The sequence below is a fragment of the Microcebus murinus genome, chromosome 10 (genome assembly GCF_040939455.1).
Source record: "Microcebus murinus isolate Inina chromosome 10, M.murinus_Inina_mat1.0, whole genome shotgun sequence".
Classification (NCBI taxonomy): Eukaryota; Metazoa; Chordata; class Mammalia; order Primates; family Cheirogaleidae; genus Microcebus; species Microcebus murinus.
In genome coordinates, this window is record NC_134113.1 from 18,211,906 (window position 1) to 18,226,405 (window position 14,500).

The 14,500-nt window shown below is 38.4% G+C and overlaps 1 protein-coding gene across 1 annotated transcript in view; it reads left to right on the forward strand.

Moving 5' to 3' along the window:
* C10H12orf42 (chromosome 10 C12orf42 homolog) overlaps positions 1 to 14,500 on the forward strand; it is a 133,474-nt gene that overhangs the window by 103,527 nt on the left and 15,447 nt on the right. The window lies entirely within an intron of this gene.

The window sequence follows — 14,500 nt, forward strand, 5'->3', positions numbered from 1 at the left end:
AACATGAAAACTCGGGTTTTATGGCTGTGTCAGCAAGCTCCCTGTGCTGTTCTTAGTCTCACATCTCAAATCCCAAATCTTTGCACTTTACTGTCTAAGGAATTGGCTCCCAAATACCAATTGCAGCATTCTGACTTATTACTGAGTTTGGGAATCAATTGGTATGATGAGTGGGCTGGACAGGCTACCACTTACTTCATCATCTTGGAGCAAGCTACGTTAAAAGAAAGCTTCAGTTTTTTATGCATTAAATGGGATGATCCTGAGGGTTAAACAAACTAGGGTTGGTAAAGTGCTAAGCCCAGAGCCCCGCATGTAGGTCCTCAATGAAAGATCACTCCCTAGTGTGAACACGCGTGCATGCTGCTTTTTCTTTCTCTTCTTCCACTCCTCTTTTCTTTATACTTCCTTGTGCTCAAACTGCTTTCATTGTCATATTCCTAATTTCTGCTTCTATGTATTCCCTAGAATTCCCTCCTCCAGATTTCTGTTCATGGAGATCCTCCCCATTTTTCAGAGCCTATTTCCAATGCTGTGCACTTTTCCCTGTTGTCCCCACTGCATACAACCAACTCTTCCTTGGTCTAACTCTCCACAGACGTCCATGCCTGGATCCTACACTGCTACAGTGCGTCCTGCCCATGTGGGCAAGGACTATAAATTCTCCTCCAATTCCATGTCTAGGCTGCTGACATCCTTGCCAATGCCCCGCGTGATTCAGCCCTGTCCCCTCCAAGCCTCTTGGGAGGTGCCCTCGAATTATGCTCCCATGCCAAGCTCCCTCACAGTTGCTTATTTTTCAAACTTCCATCGTCTCTCTGGCCTGCAGGCTTTCCAGATACAGTTTCCTCTGCACTGTGACTCCCATATCTTCCCTTTCTTACATGGTGTCAGAGTCTCTCCACCTCCCTGTAAACTCAACAAGAGCAGAGCCTTGCACAGTCCCTGCCACACAGCAGTCATGCAACCATTTGACAAAGGGATGAAGGAATGAATGGATAGTTCCTTGCAGTAAGTAGTTGATGATCAAATCAGGGTTAATCGGAAAGTACTACAGATGGTCCCTGATTTGCTGATTGCTCTACTTAAGATTTTTCTACTTCACAGTGTTGCATGATGGTCACAATTTCAATGTAATATACAGTATTCAATAAATTACACGAGAGTGAACGATGCATGGAGCAAAGGCCTTTCCAGGAGGGGGTGGGCACATCCAGTGGCAGGAAGCTGATTGCACCCTCACTGAGGCACACCCAGCAGCTTGCGGCTTGGTGTATTCTGTACTGTGAGAATAGTGGTGGTTAGCAGGGGTTGGGGGCAGTCATGAACCCCCCTACTCATCCAGTTGAGAGTAGACACAAGGATCCAGAACTGAATTAAAGCCTCAGTTTTACCAACTAATGGGAAAGCTGGGTCGGGGCATATGGCAGTTTTGCCTGGTGCTTCCAGTACAGGGATCTGAGAGCAGGGGCGTAAGAAAATGTGCCACAGGATACATGCGTCCACAGGCATGTAAGAAAATAGGGGTGCCACAGAATGAATCCATCCCATTTTCCTGCTTCGGGGTACAGTGATCCCTATAGCTGATGATCTGGCCAGTCCTGTCTTGGGGAATAAGCTTGCGGGTAGCAGAGAGGATTGGTGAAATCTTGATGCAGACTGAGTTCCTTATACCCTTACATTTAAACACATGGAAATGAAATAGATGACGAAGACATAGGGAATCCTTGCAAACAAGGCAGTCAGGTAAGGACATAGACAACCATAATCCAAGATCATAGAGGTGGTAAGCCCTGTGAAAAGTTAGAACAGAGAGAGACACCAAAAAATAATGCTATTGGAAAGCAAGAGGTAAAGATTTAGTAACAGTAGTGATAGTGGACATATGGCCTTCATTGTTCCCCACGGGGTCATGCTTGTTACGGCCGGATATCTGAAATAAATTCAAATACATATAATGCTTCTGTGTTCTGAGCCTTAGTAGCCAAGCACTTTGGTTTAAGGGTAAAGGCTACAGATTATCCAGAGTTGGACACCAAGGCACTTGTTAAGACCAGTGAGTCTGATCCTGTTAGAATTCCCTGTGTACTACTGGGAGCAAATTCCTTTACTTTCAGTGGAACCACCTCCTCATTCTTAAATTTACAAAATAAGATGAAATAATATGAAAATTATTAGTGGTATCAAGATCCACATCCTATATACACAGGTTCATCTGGAGTCAGCTTGGCTTATTATATTCTTTTAAATAGAATATTAAAAGTCATAGATATTCATCCCAACCCAGAACTATAAATGTAATAAAGAATGCTTTGCTGTTGGTCTGAATGTGGAGGAAGATATTACAAAATCACATGAGGGTTATTTGTTAGTTATACTTCATGTAGTACTTCATAAACTATTATAAATGCAGTGGTAAATGAGCAAAGTCCCATAACATTTTTATCTTTTCAAAAAGTTTATGGACTTTGATGTTTTGAAGTTGTACATCCCAGACTGTTTTGAAGTTTGACATCTTTGACTGCCAAAATGAACTGGTGTACTTAACAATTTCGTTTTATTGCCTCTGTCAAAGAGACTGCCCGAAAAGAACAGTGAAATCATTGTACATGTGATACACGATTATAGAGTCATAGAAAGTCTTCAAAGAATATTTATTGACATGGGAAATGTCTAATGATGAAGTTAAATGAAAATTAGAATATAAAATCATCTGTATTACTATAGTTATAATATAAATATGTCCATGGATATGCATATATTATATATGTATAATAATATATAATAATGTATGCATAGTGTACTATTATATATAATTATAGTATATATACATTATACATATATTATTTTAATATATTTTTGTTACAGTTCTCTATTTGTAAAGATAGGAGAAAGGCTAGAATGAAAATAGCACAAAAATGCTTATAGTAGTTATGTACTTTTTCCCCTTTTAATTTGCCAAATTTTGTACAATAAATATATAGGCTTTATTATTAGAAACCTGAAAGCCTTTGTGTTTTGTAAAGAGCAATGGCATCATTTAGTTTAGTCGCTTTGGGCGCATCTTAGTAACCGCTGAAACAGTAAGGTGGCAAACTAGAAGATGTTAAAAATTCTTACACATAAGCATATGGCCCCTGCATTATGCAAAGGGCAGGAATAAGAGCCCTCTGTGTGCCCCGTGGGTTATGTGCCGCCTCCTTTGCCGCCATAGTCTGCATGCATGTCTGCCTATCTGTACTTGTCACCTCATGTCTCCCCTGCATTTTTTTTTTCTTCCTCACTAGATCAGGGTATTCTGAAAGGCAGGAACCATTTTTAAGTTATCTTTGTATTTCTAGTATTTGGAATAGTATCTGGAACAGGTGCTCAATCATTGTTTTCAATTCAAAATGGTCAAGAAATACAGAGGAGGTCCATCTCTCCCTCCTTCCGAGGTACTGATTTGCTATAGTCGGAAGAGTCTTCGGACTCTTCACCCAGACAGACTCCCATCCTCAGTATTCATTCAACAGTATGACTTACATCCTGCTGAAGATGGAAATCCACTGCTCTGAGAGGTAACTAACCTGTCCCACTATTGCCCACCTGTATTTATTGGAAAGGTTATCTTTCTAGAGGATTGAAATGTTTTCTGTTCAAGAAACGTTTTCCTTCAATGGAACTGAACTTACGGGAAGGAACTGGGTTTTGGGGTGGAGGGAGAGATGCATCTTTCTATTGTGAAGGAGGAAATTGCTGAAGAAATGGTGAAGGCTTAGGGAAGGACAACTTTAATAATAAAATCTTGTTATCATGTATGATGCTATTTAATACACATCATACGTGCTGACCTAGATTGTATTTGGATATAGGGCTATCTGCCCAGCATCCAGTCTCTCTTTTTTCTATTAACATCACTCTCCTCGCCCAATCTTAGTCCTTATAACTTGGGTGGGGCTGAGTCTACTCCAATTCCCAGTAATGAGCACAAGAGCTAAATAACTCCCACGAGAGCATTTAATTCTCCTCACATTGTGGTGTTTGTTCAGAGGTTGGCACCTGCCCCACGACAGGACATGAGATGCTATCCTTGCATTTTTGCTGGAACTATTGAGAAAGATGAATGTGCTTCCCCTGATGAGATTGTCAACCTGTTGGGTTGTTGACCTGGAACACTGGGGACCATTTTATCACCATGAAGGAGGAGACTGCTTGAGAATTAGGCCAACATAGGGAAAAATGGTGCCGAGAGACTGAGCTGAATCTTGATGACACTACTTCTACACACCTGAATTCAGCAATGCCTGAGTCAAAATCTTCCTGGAACTTTCAGTGCAGAATAAGAAACTCAAATGTTTTGCTTAAGCCTGTTTGAGTTGGATTCTGATTACTTGCAATGAATGAAGTCCCTTCTAATACAGAGGAGGTCTGTTCTTACTCCTTCCAAGATGCTGAATGCTTAGTGTTGGAAGTGTCTTTGAAACCAACATTTCTACCCTCGCCCAGAATAGACTCCGTTCTTCAACGTTCATTCAATTCTTTTAACAATATGGCTAATATACTCCTGGAGATGGAAAACCACTGCTGTGAGAGGTAACCCATTCCACCACTGCCCACCTGTATTTATTAGAAATGTTTCTTTCTAGAGAGAATCAAAATGTGGTATCTGGTGACTTCAACATCTGGTTTTAGTTCTGTCTTCTAGAGTAACAGAGATTAGAGTTCCTTTTTCTTTATATATTTGAATATTGCTATAACTAATGTCCTTTACTCAACCAAAATTACTTTCTCCAGACTGGCTATCACTTTCTATAATACAGTTTTTCTCTAAGTGTACTCCACAGACAGTATTTTCAGATATAATAAATGACACTTAGTCTTTCAGATAATTTTTTAGTATAAGCATGTTCCATGCAATATATTCATTGTTTATCTGAAATTCAAGTTTAACCTGGTGTCCTGTAGTTTTATGTGCTAAATCTGGCAACCTTATCCACAGACTACCTGGATCAGAATCACCTGGGGGCTTTCTACCCCAGTGGTCCTAACACAGAAAGTACTCTTGGTCACTGAAGTTTGAGAACCACTTCTTTAACTATTTCTCACACTTCTACTTGTCCTACTTTGGGCATACTTTTATTGGTTAATATTCCAAATTTTTGAAACTTTTAAAATAAAGCAATCTCAAGCAATGTCAAGGTTCTAGTGTATTTTGTAAAATGTATTAAGTGCTTTTAACATGCCAGACGGTGGTCTAGGCACTAAACAAGAATACCAAGGGCACTACCTTATAGAGTGTATGTTCTAGTGGGGCAGCCAGACAATAAACAAGTGAAAAAAAAAAAACAAAACTCAAATGCATCACAACAATTTTAAGCAGTGGTAAGGAGTATGAGTTGCCCCTATCCCCTGTGGGCTGTGAGGCTTTTGCAGAAGTCCTGGTTTTCATCTTTGACAACCTGTTCTTGTCCTGCCGAGCTTCTTCCAGTTCTTTCAAGAACACCGTGGCATAGTGATGAGAGACCAGGGGTTCTGAAGCCCAGTGGTCTTGCATTTGAATCCTAACTCTGACAATTAGTGTCTGTAGGACATTGGCTAAGATTCCTAACCACCATGGGCCTTGTTTTCTTAATCTGAAAAATATGAAGGTAATAGTTACCTCATCAGATTGTTGTGTGGGGATTAAATTAGTTAATACAAGTAAAATGCTTCGAACAGTTCCTGGCACATCGGGAGTGCCCAGGAAATTTATATATTATTCTTGTTGAGTACAGCATGCATGCTTTTTCCTGCCTTAGGATGCTATTGTCCATGTCTCCCTATTCAACAGGCTAATTTTGACTCATCCCTCATGCTCTAAGTTGTCATAGGAATCCCTTTTTGTCAGTTGTACCACATTCTGTTAAACAAAATGTGTCACAAGTCCAGCCCTGATTAAGGGAAATAGAGTCTATCTTGAGATGGGCAATGTCACGTTGCAAAGGAAGGGTGAAGAATTGAGGCCATTTTTGCAATCAACCTCCAGAGATGCCAGGAGAGCTGACAGAACTATTGCCGAGGGCATGCTAAAGCACACACTTTTAGTTATTAAAGTACCCAAAGGACCTTGTTACAAGACAACTTCAGCATCATGTCATGCCCTTCAATCTCAATATTGCAGGACTCAACCAGAATACTGTCATCCAGACTATTGGCTGTTCTCTTGGCTGTATTTGCTACCTTCTAAATGAAAATTTGCTGAAAGCAGTTTTGATGAAGACGTACGTGATGAGGATGAGAGAGAGAACCTGCAGTTGAGCAGACACATACACTTTGAGCTACATAATTATTTCTCAGTGGGGACAACTGCAGTTGGATGCCAGATCTGAGCAGCATGGGGCCAGGGGGCTTGAGGTCTGTAAGCATCAGATGCTTTTAATGCTACTGTTCTTGCTTTGCCATAAGAATGTCGCTCAAAAAAGGAGTCCCTCCCTCTGCCCATGAATAAGGCCTGCCTGCCAACACCAATTCCAGCTGTGAACATGTAATCAGCTCTTCTATGGCCCCAAAAGGGCGGTCCCAGAGGCCTAAATTTAATTTTCATGCATATTTGTCTTCTCTCTCTACTTTATGCAAACACTACTTTGTCACCAACACAGGCGCCAACTGTTTTGTTTGAATAATTGCTTGAAGTCAACCCCAAACTACAGGGAGCTTCCTTTTTCAGAAAAGCACATTTTGGTTAATTTTCAGCTAACCAAATGATATATCCCTTCACTTCCTTTAAAGTTGCAACAATGACTTCTATAAACATTTTATTCGTTTTGAAACAGTTCAACACCAATGTCAAGTTTATTATCTTCCACACTGGGTTGGTTGGAATGATCAAAAAAATGGGAGGTCTGTAGCCCCAGAGATCATCTTGCCTCTGTGGTTTTTCTTGCAAATAATTCTCTATTCATCTTGTTACAATCAGCTGGTCCTAGAGTGGCTGTAATAACCCAAGTGGATGTTTGTGGTCATAATAGAGATGAGAGGGGACAGGGAGAAATGAACTCTTGTAAAACAAAGATCTTATTTTTACGGAAATGAATAGGAACTCTGAAGTAAGGATGAGACATACGGAAAAGCATAAACTATGAACAGAACATTTCAAAATAGAAGGTTCTCAGAAATGCTCCATATGGCCCAGTAGTATTTAAGGCAACAGAAAACAGTTCATGTTGCAGCTGCAAGTGTTCATTCCTGGGGTTCAGGACTCAGTTCACAAAACTATACTTTCTAATTGGTCTTCAAGAATGCTTCCTTTGTCTACCTCTTGGGTCTAATTCTTTTAGCATTAGTGGGAGAGTTAAATTGATAAGTTATTAATTAATATCTGTAATTTTAATTCATTGTATTTTATTCTTAATGGAGTGATAAATTACTCAAAAGTTATCATCATCTCTACTTCTACCCTACTGAGTCAATAGTTATGAATACTTAATGTAGTTCTAGAGCCTATTTAGAGTTTGTGGGCTCTAACTATTACAGCATCATAATATTGCAAGTGCTTGTAATTGAAATATAAATCTAAAAATGATACAGGTCATTAAAATGACATCTCCTAAAAGCACAGTTGATGTATATATATATATATATATATATATATATATATATATATACCTTTAATGCTAATCAACAACTACTATCTAATGAATCAAGCAAAAAATTACACATTTTAAAAGGGATTTCTGATTTTTGCTGTAGTATTAAAAGGGGTTTGGGAAAAATCAGTGTGAGCACCAAATCAATTTTGTTATTTAGAATTGTCTATAGATAAAATGCATCTCAATATACTTTGTGCCTCATAGAAAATGAAGATAAAATGTTTCACTCAGCAAATATGACACTAAGTCATGTTGAATGATTGCATCATAATATGTTATATGCCAGACTTATCAAAGGAGAGGTCTTCTTTTTAATATCCTGGGCTGTGGTGTAACTCAGTCCTATGGATATTGGCTTTGTTCTTTCTTGATTTCTATCTTAAATTTGAATTCTGAAAATGAAATAGAAATATCAAGAAGAAGGAGGGAAATGTATATCCCCACATACATTTAATGAATCTATTTTAGTATATTCAATAGGATGTCTACTTTTCTAACAGTGAGCATCAAAAGTTTCGCTTTTAGGTACTTTAAGTTTGCAAATTCTGCCAGGACTGTAACTGTGCTAGTGTATTGACATTCATTTCTTCATTTTATTTTGTCTGCACAGTCCTGATCTACTAATTTCATTTTTCCTGTCACATAAGTGTATTTTTTTTTCCTATGGCTGAATTGACTGGATGTTTGGCTTTGTGTAGACATAGCCTCACTGTAAGTTGGCCCCCTAATTCAATAATTCACCATGAAGACTGGTTTTCATCCTCACTGTGTTCAACAGGCATCTAATCAACCATTAATTTCCTTTTTGTTGGATGAACATAATAACTATTTCTGTCTTTCTTTCTGATGGGAAACAGAGGCAGAGAGGATTAGGGGCTGCCCTAAATCAGAAAGGAGGATTGTAGAATTTAGCTTCAGGATTTGGTCCTCGAGCGTTTAGTAATGATGTGGCAGGAAAAGGACAGAATTTTGGGAGATTAAAAAAAAAAGAGTTGAAGAATGCATTAATGGATACGTGCATCTACGAGGTGCTAAACATTGTTCTAGGCTCTTTAGGTCACTCATATAAAATTGCTTCTACCAATGAAAAGTTGGGCAACTTGAATAAGTAACAATTTCTCAGCCCATTTCTTCATTATATGTAGGATGAAACAAATAGAGTGGAACTGAGCAATATTTTATAAATCAGTAGGAAATATGCAATTATGCATTATTGTTACCTGGGGTCTTGTCATTATCACTTTTGTTATTTGAATTCATTAAGAGATGGTAATTTTACCATATTTATGAGGATGAAAAATCCCTCACAACTTATCTAAATATCTTTTTCATTAGCACTCCATTTTTTAAAAAGAGAAATAGCAGATTAATCTAATGCATTCTTATGAATTTAGACATTTGTGGTAGCAAGACCAGTTTAAACTTGTAAAGAAATGTACTTTTAGTTAATGAAATACGATAATAGTGATTAGCTTTATTAACGTTATTTTGATTAGACATCAGACATCACAAAGGTCAACCTGAACTACATTGGTCAAAAGGAAGATGGCTTATATATCTAAAGTACATGGACTTTGGGGTGAGGTGGGCCTTAGTGGAGGTCCGAGCCAGAGCCTTCAGTGCCCCTAGGACCCTCCACCTTGTGCTGCTCATTCTTCCTGCATGTCATCTTCTTTCCCTCACTGTAGCCTCTTCAGTGAAGATTGAAAACGTGGTCTCCAATAGTGCCCAGCTCATATTTCACAGCATCTGGCTCCAGAAAAGAACTGAGATGTGATCTCTTAGGTCATGAGAGCAAACATCTATCAAAGGAGTTTGATTGTCCAAATATAGGTCAGTCACACAAGCCTGGACCAATCAACTGTGGACAGCGAGTGGGGTACCATCTTGATAGACAAGGGAAGAATCTTAGAGGAAGGATGTTCTCATTTAAAACAATTAGAGTCACAAGATCATTTTCCTGAAGAAAGCGTGTGTCTGTGTGTATCTCTGTGTGTGTGTGTGTGTGTGTCTAAGCAGACAGAATAAAACATAACTACTGTACAAGTATAAAGTGTAATAAAGCATTGCCAACAAGAGATTTTTTTTAAAAAACTTGCTTAAATACTTAGAATGGTTGTTTTTATATATTAATGCATTTATTTAACAACTATTTATAGAACATTTACAGAGTACAACATGCTAGGCATTGGGCTGGATTCAGAAAAGTCTAAAGACACATATCTTTTGCTCCTTTATTCTCTCTAATAATTTTTTTTTTTTTACAAAAAATGTCATACTCACCTAATACATTCATTTGCAATATTTCCAGTGAGAATACAGGAAGAAAGAACTAGAGACATTCAGAAGGAGGGAGGTTGTTGTAAACATAAGCAGCAGAGGAAAGCTTCACAAAAGGAGTGGTACTTACCCTGGGCCTTGAAGGACAGGTAGAGAACATTCCAGGTGGAAGGCATGCAAGGTGGAGTAAATGTGCAGAGGTGAAAAGGAAGAGTCGATGCCAAGACAAGTGGATAAGTGTTTGGAAACACCATTATTTTGAGTAACTTTGTCTCTGATATTTATTTACACAATTAATTTGCCTAGAAAATGCCCTTTTCAAAGATAGTTCAAAAGTTGGCTCTTTTCTATCCCTTATCTGATTGCGCCTTGCACTGAAATAACGGAATATAATCGGTGAGGTTGTATTGTAGTTACTTAGTGTAGGCATGGTAAATTGATTCAATGCTGAATCCATGCATCATATGAATGAGAATTCTTTTTTATTTTATTTAACAGAAACTTATTATAAGTCAAGAGTTGATAGATATAGACTTGGATCTTGTATTACACTGAAAGTTACTATTTTATGCACAAATGTGTATGAAACAACTACAAGGGTGAAATAGACACCTCTTGTCTCTCTCCTCGTGGAGTTTGGAGTAATTTGGAAGGCAATATAATTCAATAAGCAATTTAAACCTTGACCGTTCCGATAAAGCAAGTCAAAGGAACTGTGAAAACATACAGGGAAAGGAAGGATCATAAACATTCAGAGGCTAGAAAAAAGAACTGAAGGAGAAGTAGGAATTTGTTAGAGGAAGAAGGACTGTGAAAAATATTCCACAAGGAAATAAAGTATCTGCGTGTCCAGTGAGAGTATAATGTACTCAAGGAACTAAAAGGAACTCCTCTCTTGCTTTTCCTCCCCTCCTTTTTCCTCCTCCTCCTCTTCTTCCCTGCCTCCCCATCCCCTATGACAGTAAAACCAGAGTAAGGGAGCTAAGATACATGCTTATTCATGGGTCTTTCTCTTGCTTATTTTTTTCCCCCGATCTCTTAAATAGAAATAAATTCCAACATTTTAAAAGTTGGTGTATAGTAACCAGAACCTCATATCTGTAAATAACAGGCTTTCTTACTTGACAATCTTGATTAGAGATAGTTCTATTTTGAATATGAGAGGATGGGATTCTGGTTATTATATTGAACCTAGAACTGTCTTTCATCAAGATTGTAAAAAAAGCTTGTTATTTGCTCTTAGGTTTATAGTATTAAATGAATGTGACACCATTTAGCTCCCTCAATTCTGTCATCGTACTTCACTTTGTGTAGCCTTTAACCAAAATGCCGTGTTGTCAATAAATCCAGGTCTTTGAGTTCTCTTCTAACAATCGTATTATATTAACAGTCTAAATTTTACTGATAGAATTTTCATGGACTTGTTGGTCTTTACCATTATAGAAGACCATTCAAGGCTTTGAGATGTTAAAATATGTGATTTCTCTTTTCAGTCCGGGAAGTTATGCCTGTTAGAAAGAGATGCCATTTGGCCTAATGATTACATGTTATTAAATTAATATTTTAATTGGGTTGCCTGGTTATTCTAACCCCGTGTGGCCTTGAGGTATATTCCTTAAACACCATCTCTCACCGTAATGTCTGCTGCTGCTTCAAAGGCGTGAAAGGATATTTGTTTAAAGAAGAGATCATCACTCAAGATCATTTGCCTTGTTGATGTCAGCTGTCAGCCTAATACATTTATTTGGACAACAGTAGGTTCTGACAGAACTTACAAAGTTCTCTTTCTCGGTTGTGAAATATGATGGATGTGCCATACCGGTGACCTTTACACAAGGCCACATGTTAATATTCAGGACCTCCCTTTTGTTGGCCTTGAACAATAGCTGTCATTAAGAAAGCTTGGTTTGCCAATATGCCCTCTGTTAGGATGCTGGACCACTCCTGATTGGTCACCAGGAAGTATCATGTGCCTTTGATGGAAATGACATGGAAGATGTATGGTCGAAGTGCTGTGCTCAGCACCACTGCTGTGCAGAGGAGAAAACCACTCTGACCCAAATAGCCCTGCACTCAAACAATGTCACACCAACCAAAGACAACATATTGGGAAGAAAAATGCTTGTAAACCGCGTGTGTTAGAAGATGTATTGGCCAGACGGCCATAGGGCAATCTTTGAACTATTGAAATCTTTAGAAATATTGTTTGGTTCTGAAACAATACTTACAAACCTAATTAATCAAGCATAGATGGTTTATTTTCAGGCTTTCCACAGTGTGTTGCTTTAATGCAAGAATAGGGTCTGTTGGGTTCTTTTTGCTGTTGCACAGAGGGGCGCAAAAACTCAGCATGGGTATTCTTGTTCATACAAGTTGAAGCTCTAAATTTCAAAATAATATCTACATAGATCTCTGGTGATCCCTTCAATAAAGGCCAGGGTTGGGTGGAGCCTGGATTTCTTTTTCAATTGTTTCTGACTCTACATGTGACTTTTTTTTTCCACCTTGCCCCTTAATTGTATTCATCGGAATTATTTATTCACAGAGTTATTTAAGAAAGATTGTCATTCCTGTTGAGTTCTCTAGCTTGAGGAAAAAACCCTTCAGCTTTTCGCTTAAAGAAAAAACACAATGGAAGGTTGGTTTCCTGAGTATGTGCTGTTGCATTATGTGATTTAAAATATTCATATGTACAGCCTTATTTTTGATCTTAGTATCTCATTTTAAAAGGGCCATTGAGAAACTGTACATTCTCAAGTGGGGAGAGTGAGGAACTTGGAAACAGCTTCATATAAGGCTAAGGTGCTGTCTGGAGTGATAACAGAAGCAGGTAGCATAAGCCTTTTGTGTCTCCAGCAAGCTGTGGTTGGCATAAGTTAATAATTTAGATGAAAGAATCACCCAAGTACTTAATTGCATGCAAAATAGTGCTTGACCAGAGTTTTAGCAAGATGTGAAATATTACACTGGGTCATGGCACTTGAATTGTGTGAGTACAATCCCCAAAGGTCAACTCCTGGTTATTCATTTAGAGGCAGATGATCCACATTGCGGGTTCTCCAAGTACTCCCCACTGTGTCCTCCAGGGCTATGTCACTATTCACCAGCTGGTAGAATACACAGGGTAGGAGCAAGGAAAGGGGCTGAAATTCAACCCACAATTATACAGTTTGTAAGCAATTCAGATGCACGATTTAGTGGGAGGAGAGATGTTCGAGTTTCATTTGTTATCAGGAAATTAAAACCACAATGAAGTACCATTTTATACCTATCAAAATGGCAAAAATTCAAAAAAAATTCAAGTAATAGCAAGTGTTGGCAAGAATATGGAGCAACAGAAAACTGTATACACTGCTGGTGGAAATGTAAATTGATATAAACACTTTGGAAAACAATGGGTATTATATAATAAGGTTGAAGACATGCATGCCCTATGACTTGGCTGTTCTACTTCTAGAGATACATGCACAAGAAGATACATGCACAAGAAGATACATGCACTAGGATACATGCACAAGAAGACATGTACAAGAATGTTCATAGCATTGTAAAATTTTAAAAAATTGAACTTTACCTTTATATCTATCAATAAGAGAATGTATGAATAAATTATTGGTATTCATATAATGAAATTGGGTGAACCTGAGGCATTTATTTTGTTTAACTACTTGTATATGTTTATCCTTTTATAGTATGGTATTAAGTAGTAATATATCAAATTGCCTATAGCTGACCATTTTAGACCTACAAAAATAGAAATTTCATATGGTAAGATAATGTATTGAAGATATAAATAAATAAAGATAAGTAAAGAAAAAATGTTCAATGTAGTTTTTAAAAAAAACTACTCAGAAACACACAGGCTTATTAGAGTTGGAGAAGATTTTAGAGATCATTTTAATTCTTCTATAAATAGAGAAACTAAGGCCTAGAGATGTTCATTCAAGGAATCAATCCACTAGAACCAAATGCTCTGGCACTCAGACCAGTGTTCTTTAATATATCTCATGTTTGAAACATTTTGCAGTCTAGCCCAGAAGTTTAAAAATATATAAAAGATTCCAATATGCACCTGTGTTCCTGGGCTGGAGAAGATTTTCTGTGATTTAAGTGTAGCTGAATAAAGCTGACAGTGTCATGAGGAAGAGGTGGTATTGTGAGAGGAGGGTGAACTACATCTGAATGATCCACTGCTACCTTCTGATGTATGGTGAGAAGCTGACTCCACACATCCCTTTGCTAGGGGAAGGGTAGTGATTGAGTAATAGTGAGAGCAGGAACATCCCTCCCGCAGAACACAGGGGCAGGCCCCCTTATAGTTGGCAGGCTGCTGGAGCTCTGACCAATCCCTGCCCTTCTTACAGCCACTTCACTTTCTCACATCGTGGTAGACATCAGTAATTGCCCCATGAGCTGAGACAGAGCCCTAGAACTCTTCTTTAAACATTGGTGCCACAACCAAGTTTGGGGGACTGGTGTTTGAGACAAAACTTTGACATCCTTGGTAGGGGGCAAGTCACCATGACTACCAGAACCAGAATGGGTGATTGTGATGAACTGAGTGCCGTGGACCAATCGCTGAGGAAAGAGAAGTGAAGTGGTTGCCACCC